This window comes from Oncorhynchus nerka, linkage group LG18 (genome assembly GCF_034236695.1).
Source record: "Oncorhynchus nerka isolate Pitt River linkage group LG18, Oner_Uvic_2.0, whole genome shotgun sequence".
Classification (NCBI taxonomy): domain Eukaryota; kingdom Metazoa; phylum Chordata; class Actinopteri; order Salmoniformes; family Salmonidae; genus Oncorhynchus; species Oncorhynchus nerka.
In genome coordinates, this window is record NC_088413.1 from 53,706,172 (window position 1) to 53,722,969 (window position 16,798).

The following is a 16,798-nucleotide window of genomic DNA, read 5'->3' on the forward strand; positions in this document are numbered from 1 at the left end:
GGACCCCTGTGGGTATAAGAAAAAATATGAAACAATTTCATTCAACTTTGAAGTTTGCCTTTACTGCTCTCAGCCTATAGAAACGCATTGAATAACATATTCATACAAACAGGTTTGTTTTGAAGTATCTGTCCTATATCTGAAAGACATAAGATAGATCAAGAAAATATATCTATTTTCCCACATATTTAACCTCTTTTTTGAGCACTAAACTACTTTCATATACACGGAGTGGACAAAACATTAGGAACATCTGCTCTTTCCATGACAAAGACTGACAAGGTGAAAGCTATGATCCCTAATTGGTGTCACTTGTTAGGCGCAAGAACTGCAACGCTGCTGTTTTTTTTTATACGCTCAACCGTTTCCCATGTGTATCAAGTCTGGTCCACCACCCAAAGGACATCCAGCCAACTTGACACAACTGTGGGAAGCATTGGAGTCAACATGGGCCAGCAATCCTGTGGAAAACTGTCGACAAATTGAAACTGTTATGAGGGCACCTCGACCAAAAATTAAAGAATATTACTAAATCAAATCAAACTTTATTTAAAGGGTATTTAACGTTTGATTTGATTTGATTTGGTCCTATTATTTAACTTTTGGTTAAGATGGAGACGTGAATCCAACATATCAATGATTCATTTGTAGACAAACTGGAATTAAAGCCAGACTAAGTCAGTGGCACAGACGTTGTTGTACGATTCAATCTTAGTCCTGTATTGACGCTTTGCCTGTTTGATGGTTCATCGGAGGGCAAAGTAGGATTTCTTATAAGCTTCCGAGTTAGAGTCCTGCTCCTTGAAAGCGGCAGCTCTACCCCTTAGCTCAGTGCAGATGTTGCCTGTAATCCATGGCTTCTGGTTTACAGTTGAAGTCGGAAGTTTACATACACTTAAGTTGGAGTCATTAAAACTCGTTTTCAACCACTCCACAAATTTCTTGTTAACAAACTATAGTTTTGGCAAGTCGGTCTACTTTGTGCTTGACACAAGGAATTTTTCCAACAATTGTTTACAGACAGATTATTTCACTTATAATTCACTGTATCACAATTCCAGTGGGTCAGAAGTTTACATACACTAAGTTAACTGTGCCATTAAACAGCTTGGACAATTCCATAAAATGGTGTAATGGCTTTAGAAGCTTCTGATAGGCTAATTGACATAATTTGAGTAAATTGGAGGTGTACCTGTTGATGTATTTCAAGGCCTACCTTCAAACTCAGTGCCTCTTTGCTTGACATCATGGGAAAATCAATCAGCCAAGACCTCAGAAAGAAAATTGTAGACCTCCACAAGTCTGGTTCATCCTTGGGAGCAATTTCCAAACGCCTGAAGGTACCACATTCATCTGTACAAACAATAGTACCCAAGTATATACACCATGGGACTATGCAGCTATCATACCGCTCAGGAAGGAGACGCGTTCTGTCTCTTAGAGATGTATGTTCTTTGGTGCGAAAAGTGCATATCAATCCCAGAACAAGAGCAAAGGACCTTGTGAAGATGCTGAAGGAAACAGGTACAAAAGTATCTATCCACAGTGAAATGAGTCCTATATCGACATAACCTGAAAGGCCGCTCAGCAAGGAAGAAGCCACTGCTCCAAAATCGGCATAAAAAGCCAGACTACGGTTTGAAACTGCCCATGGGGACAAAGATCGTACTTTTTGGAGAAATGTCCTCTGGTCTGATGCACAAAAATATAACTGTTTGGCCATAATAACTATCATTATGTTTGGAGAAAAGGGGAGGCTTGCAAGCCGAACAACATCATCCCAACCGTGAAGCACGGGGGTGGTAGCATGTTGTGGAAGTGCTTTGCTGCAGGAGGGACTGGTGCACTTCACAAATTAGATGGCATCATGAGGGAGGAAACGTATGTGGATATATTGAGAGCAACATCTCAAGACAACAGTCAGGAAGTTAAAGCTTGGTCACAAATGGGTCTTCCAAATGGACAATGACCCCAAGCATACTTCCAAAGTTGTGAAAAGTGGCTTAAGGACAACAAAGTCAAGGTATTGGTGTGGCCATCACAAAGCCCTGACCTCAATCCTATAGAAAATGTGTGGGCAGAACTGAAAAAGCATGTGCGAGCAACAAACATGACTCAATTACACCAGCTCTGTCAGGGTGGATTTAGGCCCATTCCTCCTAACTTATTTTGGGAAGCTTGTGGAAGGCTATCTGAAACGTTTGAACCAAGTTTAACAATTTAAAGACAATGCTACCAAATACTAATTGAGTGTGTGTAAACTTCTGACCCACTGGGAATGTGATGAAAGAAATAAAAGCTGACCTAAAACAGGGCATTTTTACTAGGATTAAATGTCAGGAATTGTGAAAAACTGAGAAACAAAATTGTAGACCCGCACCAGGCTGGTAAGACTGAATCTGCAATAGGTAAGCAGCTTGGTTAGAAGAAATCAACTGTGGGAGCAATTATTAGGAAATGGAAGACATACAAGACCACTGATAATCTCCCTCGATCTGGGGCTCCACGCAAGATCTCACCCCGTGGGGTCAAAATTATCCCAAGAACGGTGAGCAAAAATCCCAGAACCACGCGGGGGACCTAGTGAATGACCTGCAGAGAGCTGGGACCAAAGTAACAAAGCCTACCATCAGTAACACACTACGCCGCCAGGGACTCAAATCCTGCAGTGCCAGACGTGTCCCCCTGCTTAAGCCAGTACATGTCCAGGCCCGTCTGAAGTTTGATAGAGAGCATTTGGATGATCCAGAAGAAGATTGGGAGAATGTCTTATGGTCAGATGAAACCAAAATAGAACTTTTTGGTAAAAACTCAACTCGTCGTGTTTGGAGGACAAAGAATGCTGTGCTGCATCCAAAGAACACCATACCTACTGTGAAGCATGGGGGTGGAAACATCATGCTTTGGGGCTGTTTTTCTGCAACGATTACAGGACGACTGATCCGTTTAAAGGAAAGAATGAATGGGGCCATGTATCGTGAGATTTTGAGTGAAAACCTCCTTCCATCAGCAAGGGCATTGAAGATGAAACGTGGTTGGGTCTTTCAGCATGACAATGATCCCAAACACACCACCCGGGAAACGAAGGAGTGGCTTCGTAAGAAGCATTTCAAGTTCCTGGAGTGGCCTAGCCAGTCTCCAGATCTCAACCCCATAGAAAATAGTTGAAAACATCACTGCTCTAGAGGAGATCTGCATGGAGGAATGGGCCCAAATACCAGCAACAGTGTGTGAAAACCTTGTCAAGACTTACAGAAAACATTTGACCTCTGTCATTGCCAACAAAGGGTATATAACAAAGTATTGAGATAAACTTTTGTTATTGACCAAATCCTTATTTTTCACCATAATTTGCAAATAAATTCATAAAAAATCCTGCAATGTAATTTTCTGGATTTTTTTTCACTCATTTTGTCTGTCATAGTTGAAGTGTACCTATGATGAAAATTACAGGCCTCTCTCATATTTTTAAGTGGGAGATCTTGCACAATTGGTGGCTGACTAAATATTTTTTTGCCCCACTGTATGTACGTACAGTCACTGTGAGGACGACATCATCGATGCACTTATTGATGAAGCCAGTGACTGATGTGGTGTACTCCTTAATGCCATCGGAAGAATCCCGGAACATTTTCCGGTCTGTGCTAGCAAAACCATCCTGTTTCTTAGCATCTGCTTCATCTGACCACTTTCTTATTGACTGAGTCACTGGTGCTTCCTGCTTTAGTTTTTGCTTGTAAGCAGGAATCAGGAGGATGGAATTATGGTCAGATTTGCCAAATGGAGGGCGAGGGAGAGCTTTGTATGCGTCTCTGTGTGTGGAGTAAAGGTGGTCTAGAGTTTTTTCCCTCTGGTTGCACTTTTAACATACTGGTAGAAATGAGGTAAAACGAATTTGAGTTTCAAGAGCGCTGCCTCTGGATTAGCGTTTTACTGTTTGCTTATGGCCATATACAGCTCATTGAGTGCTGTCTAGTGCCAGCATCGGTTTGTGCTGGTATATAGACAGCTATGAAAAATACAGATGAATGCTCTCATGGTAAATAGTGTGGTCTACAGCTTATCATGAGATACTCTATCTCAGTCGAGCAAAACCTTGAGACTTCCTTTGATTTTGTGCACCAGCTGTTGTTTACAAATATACATAGCCCTTGTCTTACCAGAGGCTGCTGTTCTATCCTGCCAAAAAAGCCACGACGATATAAGATATTACAGCTTTTAACGTCCCGTTGGTTGGATATACGTGATTGTAGTCTATTTTGTTATCGATTGATAGTACGTTGGCTAATAGGACTGATGGTAAATGTAGATTACCCTCTCTGTGATGGATCCTTACAAGGCACCCGGACCTTCGTCCCTGATACCTCTGACTTTTTCTCCTGAAAATGATGGGGATGAGGGCCTTGTTGGGCCTCTGAAGTAAATCCTCTTTGAAGAAAAAAATTGTTCCTCCAGTACAGTGTGAGTAATCGCTGTCCTGATATCTAGAAGCTCTTTTCGGTCATAAGACACGGTGACACAAACATTATGTACAAAATAAGTTACAAATAACGCAAAAAAACATACACAATAGCGCAATTGGTTACGGGATCGTAAAACGATAGCTATCTCCATCAGCGACACTTCGTGGCGACACTTCGTGGCTATCTCCATCAGCGACACCACTGTTACTCCTAGACATTTCCACTTCACAATAACAGCACTTACAGTTGACCCGGGGCAGTTATAGCAGGGCAGAAATATGACAAACTGACTTTTTGGAAAGGTGGCATCCTATGGCGGTGCCACTTTGAAAGTAACTGAGCTCTTCAGTAAGGCCATTCTACTGCCAATGTTTGTCTATGGAGATTGCATGGCGGTGTGCTCGATTTTATACACCTGTCAGCAATGGGTGTGGCTGAAATAGTAGAATCAACTCATTTGAAGGGGTGTCCACCACCTTTGTATATATAGTGTCGGTTGTAATCTCATTGATCAACATCTCAACCAAATATAACCCAATTATCTACTTTGAAATGACGTGGTGTGCCCAGTGGGTAGTGTGTCACTAGATACTGCGATTTACATTGAACCATGAACCTCACATGGTTCACATGTTTTGGGTCTCAGCCTTGGCCAGGTTACATATTTGGATCTCCACTGCTTGTATATTTTTGAATGTTTGGTTGTAGACCGCTCTTGGTTTCCAGTTACCTCATTTCCCGAACAAGAACAAGTCAATAAATAGACACTCATACTGTATATAAAGAGACTTTAGTGCATGCAGAATGGTCACACACACTCACACAGTGTCTGTTTAGCTGCGGATATGCTAAAGCCCACGCATCCACACTCGCCTCAGTGCTGTCCTTGTAATGGCTAGTATCTCTGGTCCCTGAGCCCTGGAGGGACGATAAAAGCCAGGCTGTCGTGTTTTATCTGTCCTGCTGAAAGTTAGCCATTGACACATGCACTTTAGAGGAAGTGTCACTCACTGGGAGGACTTACCCATTCCACGCTGCCCTGGGAGGGACAGACTGCAATGTTTCTGTCCCTCTTAGGGGTGAGCTCACCACCGACTTTGCTGGCATGGGCAACAGTTGCTCAGCAATATGAGTTTTTTTTAAGGGGAAAGTTGAAATAAAAGGGTGGGGGGGGGGGGGCAACAATGCTAAATTTAAGTTTTTACCTCGGTCAATATTTTTGTGTGAAATCCCAATACCCAGTCCTCCCCATGCACCCTGCCACTTCACTTGAGCCACAATGACTCAATGTGTCCGTCCTGGTCTCTTTGCTTTTAAAATTGTTTCTGTATCCGTATTGTCCGAATATGATTCTTTCACAATCACCCACTTCACCAACGGCAACCTCACAAAAGTCAATCATGGAGAGCACTCTGCCTATTTTTACGGACAGACAAAAGGAACAAAACCAGAGTCAGTGGGGTTGTCTGCTGTAATTTGATTGCCGACAAGTGAGGGGAAAAAGGGTCTGTCAGCTTAGCGACGATACCCAACAAAGTGCAATCTCATTGTAACCATCGTAGTGCTAAATTGCTGGATGACGGGCATGGGACAAAGGAACAGCAGGCTGCAGCGAGCATCACTGGGACCCTGCCTGCTCCCTCCACAGTGGTAATGACAGCCTAAGTGTGAACAGCAGGCTGCAGCGAGCATCACTGGGACCCTGCCTGCTCCCTCCACAGTGGTAATGACAGCCTAAGTGTGAACAGCAGGCTGCAGCGAGCATCACTGGGACCCTGCCTGCTCCCTCCACAGTGGTAATGACAGCCTAAGTGTGAACAGCAGGCTGCAGCGAGCATCACTGGGACCCTGCCTGCTCCCTCCACAGTGGTAATGACAGCCTAAGTGTGAACAGCAGGCTGCAGCGAGCATCACTGGGACCCTCCCTGCTCCCTCCACAGTGGTAATGACAGCCTAAGTGTGAACAGCAGGCTGCAGCGAGCATCACTGGGACCCTCCCTGCTCCCTCCACAGTGGTAATGACAGCCTAAGTGTGAACAGCAGGCTGCAGCGAGCATCACTGGGACCCTCCCTGCTCCCTCCACAGTGGTAATGACAGCCTAAGTGTGAACAGCAGGCTGCAGCGAGCATCACTGGGACCCTCCCTGCTCCCTCCACAGTGGTAATGACAGCCTAAGTGCGAACAGCAGGCTGCAGCGAGCATCACTGGGACCCTCCCTGCTCCCTCCACAGTGGTAATGACAGCCTAAGTGCGAACAGCAGGCTGCAGCGAGCATCACTGGGACCCTCCCTGCTCCCTCCACAGTGGTAATGACAGCCTAAGTGCGAACAGCAGGCTGCAGCGAGCATCACTGGGACCCTCCCTGCTCCCTCCACAGTGGTAATGACAGCCTAAGTGCGAACAGCAGGCTGCAGCGAGCATCACTGGGACCCTCCCTGCTCCCTCCACAGTGGTAATGACAGCCTAAGTGCGAACAGCAGGCTGCAGCGAGCATCACTGGGACCCTCCCTGCTCCCTCCACAGGGGTAATGACAGCCTAAGTGCGAACAGCAGGCTGCAGCGAGCATCACTGGGACCCTCCCTGCTCCCTCCACAGTGGTAATGACAGCCTAAGTGTGAACAGCAGGCTGCAGCGAGCATCACTGGGACCCTCCCTGCTCCCTCCACAGTGGTAATGACAGCCTAAGTGCGAACAGCAGGCTGCAGCGAGCATCACTGGGACCCTCCCTGCTCCCTCCACAGTGGTAATGACAGCCTAAGTGCGAACAGCAGGCTGCAGCGAGCATCACTGGGACCCTCCCTGCTCCCTCCACAGTGGTAATGACAGCCTAAGTGCGAACAGCAGGCTGCAGCGAGCATCACTGGGACCCTCCCTGCTCCCTCCACAGTGGTAATGACAGCCTAAGTGTGAACAGCAGGCTGCAGCGAGCATCACTGGGACCCTCCCTGCTCCCTCCACAGTGGTAATGACAGCCTAAGTGCGAACAGCAGGTGTCTTCCATTCAAGGCCGGGCAGGTTAATAAAGTTTCCTCAGAAAGTCAATAAACAAGGGCTTGTTCACACACGGGCTAATTGTTTTTTTCTTTTTTCCCCCGTTTCACCCAGCTCTGTGTGGACAGCAGTGATGAAGGACACTGGCTGGTTCCCCTGGAGTCTCCGTTGAAGGCCCTCGCCATTTCAGCTCCCAGGGACCCCCCAATGAGCTCAACTGGGGCCCCTTTCGTGTCAATGCTAAACAGAGGTGTTTAACTTCCAGATATATCAGACGATATTGAGTTTGCTAGCTGGGTTGCTGTTAAAAGAATTGGAATAAATAGACTGTTTTGAAGAAAGAAAGTCACTTGTTAATCTGTGACTTTGGAGGGATATGTGGCCCCTTTGTTTATTTCAATGCAAATTCTTATAGAACACAGATTCTCCTTCTTCCTCTCTGGTCTGGATACAGTTGTGATTGATAGGTATATTTACAGATGGTATTTCTTCCCTCTGTCACAGGAGGCTGCTGAGGGGAGGACGGCTCCTAGTAATGGCTGGAATGGAGTAAATGGAATGGTATCAACCACATGTAAACCATGTGTTTGATGTGTTCGATACCATTCCATTTATTTCGTTCCAGCCATTACTATGAGCCCGACCTCCCCAATGAAGGTGCCACCAGCCGCCTGTGCTCTCTGTAACTTCATAAAGTCGTCCGGCTTGTGTTCCATCCTTAATGAGAGCCAAGTAAACTACTCCTTATGTTTGAAAAAGCCAACAAAGCTCAGTACGTCTGTTCATGTACAGCCTTTATGAAGTCAAAGCAATATGCTCTGAGAGAATACCTCCAACACCACAACCACGCAGCAAATTGGTTCAGTTTAGTGAACCCTTGTTTGAGCAGGCAATAAGCAAAAGAGGAATATGAAATGATTTCTCAGCACATTTATCTTGATAAAAATAAAAGACGTAGAGGCGTAATAGGAACAACATGTTGGGTAATGAGGGGAACAGGGGATGATGGAGGAGTAGGACATGGATTTCCAGACATTCCTCTTGATGGGATTTCATGAAGAAAAGAATACAGCTCTCTCGTTTATTTGATTTTAGAGGTTGTGGTCGGGGAGAAAAAAGCAGGATAAATGCATGCTTCATCAAGGATAAATATTTCCACCCCGTGAATAAATGCTGGGAAGTAAACACAGGCCAGATTGTGACCAGCGGTAGGACGTTTGTGGGTATATCTGTTTACACGTTGCTTGTGTGTGTGTGTGTGTGTGTGTGTGTGTGTGTGTGTGTGTGTGTGTGTGTGTGTGTGTGTGTGTGTGTAAACAAACAGAGAGCTTGACACACAGTGGACAAAACAGGTGCTTTAAAGAACAATTGTACTGTTTACGGTAGCTGTTACTCATCTTTATACAGATGTAAGATCTTAATCTGAGGCAGTTTGCAACAACAGAAAAATAATCCTGCAGCAACAGGAAATGTGAATTATAATTATTAAAATTAATGAATGTGTTTGTCGGGGTTGATCCATATTTCGTTAGGGCAAATCCAGTCTAAAATTTCAGTGGGATTTTTTTTCATTCAGCAACAAAAGATTGCCCAAATGAAGATCCTACATGTGTACGTGGATTGACTGTCAAACAGAGAGAAAGAGAGAGGAAAAGAGAGGGGGAAGAGAGAGAGAGAAGAAAAATGGCGAAGAAGTGGGATGAGTGGGAGCCTGTCTGATGCAAAAATGAACACATTTATAGCTGACAAGTTTGCTAAAAGGCTTCCATCAAAGTGAGTGATTTCCTCATAATCTTTCCTCTCTCTTCACATGCCAGAAAATCTGGAGCTCCTGCTGTTCTACTCTTCTCTTTCCAGTGACTGCTGACCCTCAAGGTAATCAACAACTCTCTCCCTTGCTTTGTGTGCGGAGATGTTGCCAGAAGAATCTCTCCTCCTTATTCTCACTCGCATTCAGCAAGCCATATGCTTTTGATACTGTGTGTGTGTGTGTGTGTGTGTGTGTGTGTGTGTGTGTGAGAGAGAGAGAGAGAGAAGGGGGCTGTGTGAGGTACTTAGAGCAGAGAGACACAAAGATGCAGATCAGCGGGTCAGAGTTCCTGGTGTTAGGTTTGGTCAATCTCCCGCTGTATCCACAAAGCCAGCAGCTCCCTCGCATTTCTGGAATGTCTCACATTTCTCGTCTCTCTGTCCTCTCGCTTATTATTGTTGAACTACTTAAGGTTCCACAAGCAGAGCCAAGATGTCTTCCCTCCCTCTCTAGCCTTTTCTGCAGTGTCATTATCAGAAAAAGAGGTGAGATAAAGAGACAGTACAGATATAGCGACCTGAGGGAAAATTGAGATCCTCCCGACCAGGTCAGTGCAGTCAACTGGCCTCCATTTTGAGGCTGTATGATGTTAGGGCTATCCATTTTCAGTTTGGTTTGAAATCAAGCAGCACAGGCACCAGTTCAAATGAATGATTTACAGAGGTGTACCTCTACATTTGGGAGGTAAAAGACAATGATAAAAAATGATGGCTAACCTTCTGGTGATACTACAACTAAACTACTGCTAACTAAAGTTAGCTAGCTAGCCCTCTTTACCTCTGGTACTACTACAGCTAAACTACTGATGGCTACAGCTAGCTAGCCTGCTATTCCCTGTGAACACCCTGACTAATGGGGAATGTTAACGTGTCATCTGCTTCTGGGCTATTAGGAAAAATACCCTTCAGCCCAGCTCCAGATTTATTCTTGGGAAGCTGAAAGTGGGGACAGAAAGTAACTCAACACTTTAGTGCATTATCCTTATCACCTCAGCTCCAGCTAAATCACCACAGTAATGGCTGCCATGTTTTCTTGCCCCACCACCTTCCTTTGTTATCTCCTCTCTCTTTCTCTTTCCCCTTCTGTCTTCCCCCTGAGTTTCTATTCCAGTCTGCCCCACAGAGACTGAGCCGGAGCACCTGCAAGTGCTCACTTTGAAAGATGTTGCAGGCCCAAGAATGTGCGCAGTAAACACACGAGAGCTGTATTTATAATAAATCAGCTTTATGGCTCTCTGATGGAGGTGATATCAGTGAAATTTATGCAGAGAGACCTCACCGTCCTCAGCAAACAGCTGTGAGATAGCGCAACTGAACGGTCTGGGCTAGCACAACAGAGTTCTCTATGGGTGTAATTATTTGTACAGTTATCTGTGTCTGTCTGTGTGTCTGTGTGGGGTTGCAGAACAGTATTGGGCAGAGTTTAGAGAAAGACAGTTGTTTGAGGATAGATCAGCTCTCAGTGACCTTAGCTCCAAATGATCTGTGTCTGTGTGGGGTTGCAGAACAGTATTGGGCAGAGTTTAGAGAAAGACAGTTGTTTGAGGATAGATCAGCTCTCAGTGACCTTAGCTCCAAATGATCTGTGTCTGTGTGGGGTTGCAGAACAGTATTGGGCAGAGTTTAGAGAAAGACAGTTGTTTGAGGATAGATCAGCTCTCAGTGACCTTAGCTCCAAATGATCTGTGTCTGTGTGGGTTTGCAGAACAGTATTGGGCAGAGTTTAGAGAAAGACAGTTGTTTGAGGATAGATCAGCTCTCAGTGACCTTAGCTCCAAATGATCTGTGTCTGTGTGGGGTTGCAGAACAGTATTGGGCAGAGTTTAGAGAAAGACAGTTGTTTGAGGATAGATCAGCTCTCAGTGACCTTAGCTCCAAATGATCTGTGTCTGTGTGGGGTTGCAGAACAGTATTGGGCAGAGTTTAGAGAAAGACCGTTGTTTGAGGATAGATCAGCTCTCAGTGACCTTAGCTCCAAATGATCTGTGTCTGTGTGGGGTTGCAGAACAGTATTGGGCAGAGTTTAGAGAAAGACAGTTGTTTGAGGATAGATCAGCTCTCAGTGACCTTAGCTCCAAATGATGTGTGTCTGTGAATCCAACGATTCTCCACCTCGTCCTTCAGCGAACCCCTTAAACTACCACGATAACTGTGAAATGACAGTCAGGCAACACGCATCTCGAAAAATTGCCCTGAAACCCAAACAAAACACAGGCATGTAAACAAAAGTGGACTGAACCATACCCCAAAGCCACGACCCCCTCCAGCAGCCACAGATGGTTTGCTTCACCCCTGGCAAACGGACCGAAAACAAGTTTAAAAGCAAATGATGTCACTTTTCACGAAGCTGTTGTACAGTTTCCCATTACCAAATACATTCCCATTCCCATCATACCATGATGAAAGGTGACCACCCGCCATTGTTTGGTTTTCAGCAGATGCAGGCAATAACAACAACGGCTAACGCCCAATAGATGGAAGAATGTCCTAAAACACTGTGGAGTTACAAATAATCAAGTAAAAAATAACCACGTAAAACAGCATATTACTGTGCTTCCCTGACGGCAACAAGCCTCATTTCCATTTAAGGCCAGCAGAGGGGTTTCTGTTGATGTATTGTCAACACCAGTCTCAGGGATCTCAAATTGAGGTTAATTTCACTATTTTGGTATCTCCTTGAAAATATACCAAAGACTTAGCTGTATCTGGAAGTTGAGCCAGATTAAAGGAAAGCAGGCGTCTCCCTTGGTTACCTCTGGTCAATTGTTAAGAAAGAAGGCTAATTGACCGAGCTGCTTTGACGAATAGGCCTCAGTGGTGGAAAGTCATCTTGTGGTTGAAACCTGGCAGCTCGTCCCTCTCTCTGCCAGGAGACTGTGTGTACTGTAGCTAATTGCTTGTGTTTCTTACTCAGGAGTGATAAATAAATAACAGATACACTGTCATAAAATGTTTTTTTTTTTACAAGCTGCTAACAGCTGGAGCCGTGCTGGGAGAGACACCATGGGGAACGCTGGTGTGTTCTGGATCCAACCAGCGTACACGTGGTGGGTTGGAGACCTCAGAGAAGGTCCTGGGTTGCCCCCTTTTCCCCCTCCTATCCATCCTTCTCGTCTCACCTCCTCTTTCCTGCTGTGTTTCAGGCTCCCCACTGATGGCGCAAAGGTACTGGAGGGGTAACCGATGGAGCAATGCAACAAATTTGGCAGTTAACCCAGCACCAACCGCTGCCATGTTTGAACGGTTGCCCGAGTGACCAGGAGGCCCACACGGTGAGGTTTGGGCTTTCCGTTTTTCACACCCGTGGCACCAAGGGAGGAAAAGCAGATTGGGACAGGAGGTGTTGGTTACAGTGGAACCGGAGACCTAGAGAACACAACACAATAAAACATGATGGGGAGAGGTGTTTCCAACTCTTAAAAGGAGGATCCAAGATTGGATAGCCTGTCCATCATTTCATCCAGCATGGTATCCTATCTCTACTCTCTGTGCTGTGAACCTTATCCAGAGTACTGGGATTATTTCAACTCATCCAAATTGTTTAGTTTTGCCATGAAATAACACATAGGGAAAGGGGTGTCTTGAAATTGTATGTATGAAGCTGAAAAAGCAAGGCTTAGTTTGTGATATGCAGAAGACATGGTGAATCTATTGGCACAGATAAGGCATATAGTACATAAACCTATTAGTCCACACACACACACACACACACACACCTGCTCCCAGGCCCCTCAGCCGCTGCCATTGTAAAAGTACATGATTTCTAGCTGCAGCCCTCTTAAGAGTCCTTCAGTTTAAAAAAATAAAAAAATAAAACAAGCCTAATGCTTGTGAGTCATTTTGAAATCACCATTTTATAATTTATTTATCTTTTTATTGACAGCAGAAAATTTGTGTCATGTCAACTAGCCCCAGGGACCACTGTGAAAGTGGAGAGCAGAAAATGTGGCTTGAGTTAGCCAGGCGGATTAGCACTGAGTGCCTGACGAGGAAAACTACAATGCATCACTTGAAGGTTTACGTTTTTTCTAAAATGTTTTCATGTTTTTTTGCGGTTGTGCTTCATTAGGATGACCAACGAAACATTCTGGGATTTTACATTGTGTGGCATGACAGCTCTAAGACTCATTCTGTGGTAAATGTTCAGCAACATGCTGATTTTGACTGTGATTTACAGGTAATGTGACTAAACCATGATGTTAAGGGCTTCTCAGCACACTTCAGCTCAGGTTGCAAAGTGCCCCCTAACCGCAGATTTAAAATCAGATGTATGCAATGTCATCAAAAGTCTAAATATTTAGTACGCATGGAAAGGGGGAATTTGTGCAAGTTTAGAGCACCACCATTAGGTAAATGATCTGAGAATTTGTTATTGTTTTGGGAACAGTAATTGGTGACATGTTTTATCTAAAGCCTTTCAAATCTCTTATTCCTCAACATGGGGACAATTGGGGGTACTCCAACCCTCCAAATAAAAAATACATTTTAAAAACGGTACATTTCAGGTTTGTTTGGTCTGCTGTATCTCGGCCTCTGTGGTAGTCACATTGTTTTTGACACTTTTATCTGAATCCCACAGTTCTTACCTGTCTAAGAGTACTAAGCACGTGTTTATAGTTTTAAAACCAAAATGTACTTTATGAGGGTAGTATACAATATTATGTGTCGTTTAGAAAATGCCACCAGAGGGGGTCAGAGTTTAAGAGGTTTTAACCTACACCGTTACTAGGTAAACAAAATAAACTGGAGGTGGACCAATTGTCATAGCGTACCCTATAAGTGCAATAAATACATTTAAACATGGAGGCTGAAGAAATCACATACAGTAGAAGCATCGTAAATTAAACTGGATTTAGAAAAAAGTCAGTAGTGACTTGTACACATTTGCACTTATAACATAACTAAACTCACGGTAACCACCTTAAAACTTGAAACCTTTCTAGTGCTGTGGGGTGAACTCCACACTACAGTAGGGATCTGAGCTGTCTGTCAGGGTGCCATGCCCCAGGTTAGACTCAAGCAGGCAGGCAGGCAGGCAGACGTGTGGGGTAGACTGGATCCCACCCCTGAGCTGCAGCTCTCAAATCAACCCACAGAAAATAAACGCTGCACTGCCAAAGGGACTCGTTTATCAAATCTGAAATTGCACTCATAGGGCAAAATAACCTACAATTACCAGCTAGAAATTAACTTTTCAGTCAGCCATCCAGAAAAAGATCATAGGATATCCTACAAAAGGGAATTATTGTGAACCCCTGGCCTCCCCCTCCCACAACCCCATACATTCCAACAACTCCCCATTTACTTAGAATGTCACAAACCTGCAGTCCCATAAAAGTAGGGTGCATGTTTATGCATTTAAAAATCTAGTTGTAGATTCTATAGGCAGTTGCAGGATGTGTTTAGTTGGTTGCTTTCAAGGGCAAATCAGTGTGTGTGTCCCTTGGTGCTTTAATCTGAAAGTTCTCCTCCCAAACAACTTCAACAGACCCATACTTACATGGAGAGCTCTGTTGCTACCAGTTTCACCAAGATATTTAGACCGCTCCCCAAAACTTCAGCTTTTCCAGCAAAAGCAATTACGCGCTGTTGGCCCAAAGTAAAGTGGAGAGGGACTCTCTTTAAAGTGTGTAAAATTCCCTCCTTGTTTAATTATGTAGTGCTGGGTGGAACCTGGGGGCCTGGGACTCCATTCTACTTGCGGTGCTTTTTCCATGGCACACATATGCAGGGCATTGGTTCCCACGGAGAGATCGGAAGCACAGCGGATCCCAAACAAGAGGCTATGGCGTTTCCCAAAGCCCTTAGCTGCATGGTGACCTCATCGCCTGACCACCTACATCTCCACAAAATTCCAAGCATGAGGTTGGGCACCCCGAGTGTGGCATCCGACTGTAAACTGTGATGTCACGTGTGAGTCATCCACATCTGAGGCCTAGCTATGGGGACTTTACATCTTGACAAACCCAAGTCCCTTTCTCATGGTGGATTAAGGCTTTCCATTTAATTGTGTCGGAGGGGAATAGTTTACTTCTAGCTGACTTGGCGGTCGAACCTCATTTTCTTAGCACAATTTCTTATCAAATAATGGTATAGTTTGCAGAGGACCTGCAGCATATGAAACACACCCTGTAACAGTGCTATACCTACACACATACACACTTTACACAGTATATGACATATATTTACTTTTCAGTCTTTCAAATAAAGCTGTCGTGCAATGTTGACATTACAAACAAATTTGATTAAACAAATATCCAAGCTGGAGACCGCAAGTTTGATAAACAACTCAGTCACTCCTTATAAATGAATAAATGTATTGCTTTTACTACTGTTTTGATATATCCGTCGAGCCCCCGATTAATCACCGCCAGCTGCTTACACAATGTCTCTGTTTTCTGCTTTACAGAAAAATGAATGATCTGTAACGAAATAGAAACTTGATGTGTACATAGTCTCAATGCAGTTTTGCCAATATTCATTTTCACATTCCACGATCATCTTACAGAAAACGTTAGACATATCAAGAATGTCATAAGTATACAACAACGCACATTAGACAGTGAGCCAAGCCACAAGTCGATGTATCTAGCAGCAGTGTCTTGCTAACCTTGCTGACAGAACCAGAACAAAGGATGATAAATAAAGATGTCAAAAGCAGTCAGCATTCATCCCTTCAACTATTCAAAATCTGCAGGTCACTGAATCTGATTTTGAGGCCTGATAACCCTGCTGAAGAAAAAACAGCATAGACCACTGGTCCAGGTGCTGGTTTTGCTGGTGACCAGTCTTCACAACATTTTTTGTGGTGCCTTTGTTGTGTTTTTGATGTGCCTTCGATGTGTTTTATGGTAACCAGCCTTTGCTGTGTTTGCTGGTGACCAGCCTTTGCTGTGTTTTGCTGGTAACCAGCCTTTGCTGTGTTTGCTGGTGACCAGCCTTTGCTGTGTTTGCTGGTGACCAGCCTTTGCTGTGTTTGCTGGTGACCAGCCTTTGCTGTGTTTTGCTGGTGACCAGCCTTTGCTGTGTTTTGCTGGTGACCAGCCTTTGCTGTGTTTTGCTGGTGACCAGCCTTTGCTGTGTTTGCTGGTGACCAGCCTTTGCTGTGTTTTGCTGGTGACCAGCCTTTGCTGTGTTTTGCTGGTGACCAGCCTTTGCTGTGTTTTGCTGGTGACCAGCCTTTGCTGTGTTTTGCTGGAGACCAGCCTTCGTTGTGTTTTGCTGGTGACCAGCCTTCGTTGTGTTTTGCTGGTGACCAGCCTTCGTTGTGTTTTGCTGGTGACCAGCCTTCACTGTGTTTTGCTGGTGACCAGCCGTCGCTGTGTTTTGCTGGTGACCAGCCTTCACTGTGTTCTGGACACTGGTGCATAAGCTAGTCACCAGCAAAACCAGCATTGTCACATCCCAGCTAACAGATAACTTTCTGAGAACCATATGTTTCTTTAAGATTGGTGAGAGTGAGGTTGTCCTATGGCTATTTTGCACACAACCTTCCCACAACATTCTAGAAATAGTGCAAGATATTTGCTTGGC

At 44.6% G+C, this 16,798-nt stretch overlaps 1 long non-coding RNA gene across 2 annotated transcripts in view; it reads left to right on the top strand.

The window, feature by feature from the left end:
• Positions 1-13,762, top strand: part of LOC115146088 (uncharacterized) — a 65,658-nt gene extending 51,896 nt beyond the window's left edge. Inside the window, exons 1-2 of one of the 2 annotated variants that reach the window (XR_003866088.2) lie at positions 8,724-9,331; positions 12,409-13,762. This is a non-coding gene — a long non-coding RNA (uncharacterized LOC115146088). Of the gene's footprint in view, positions 1-8,723; positions 9,332-12,408 lie in introns of those variants that run through there. The other variant, XR_010459746.1, reaches the window with a different exon arrangement.
• The last annotated feature ends 3,036 nt before the right edge of the window (positions 13,763-16,798 follow it).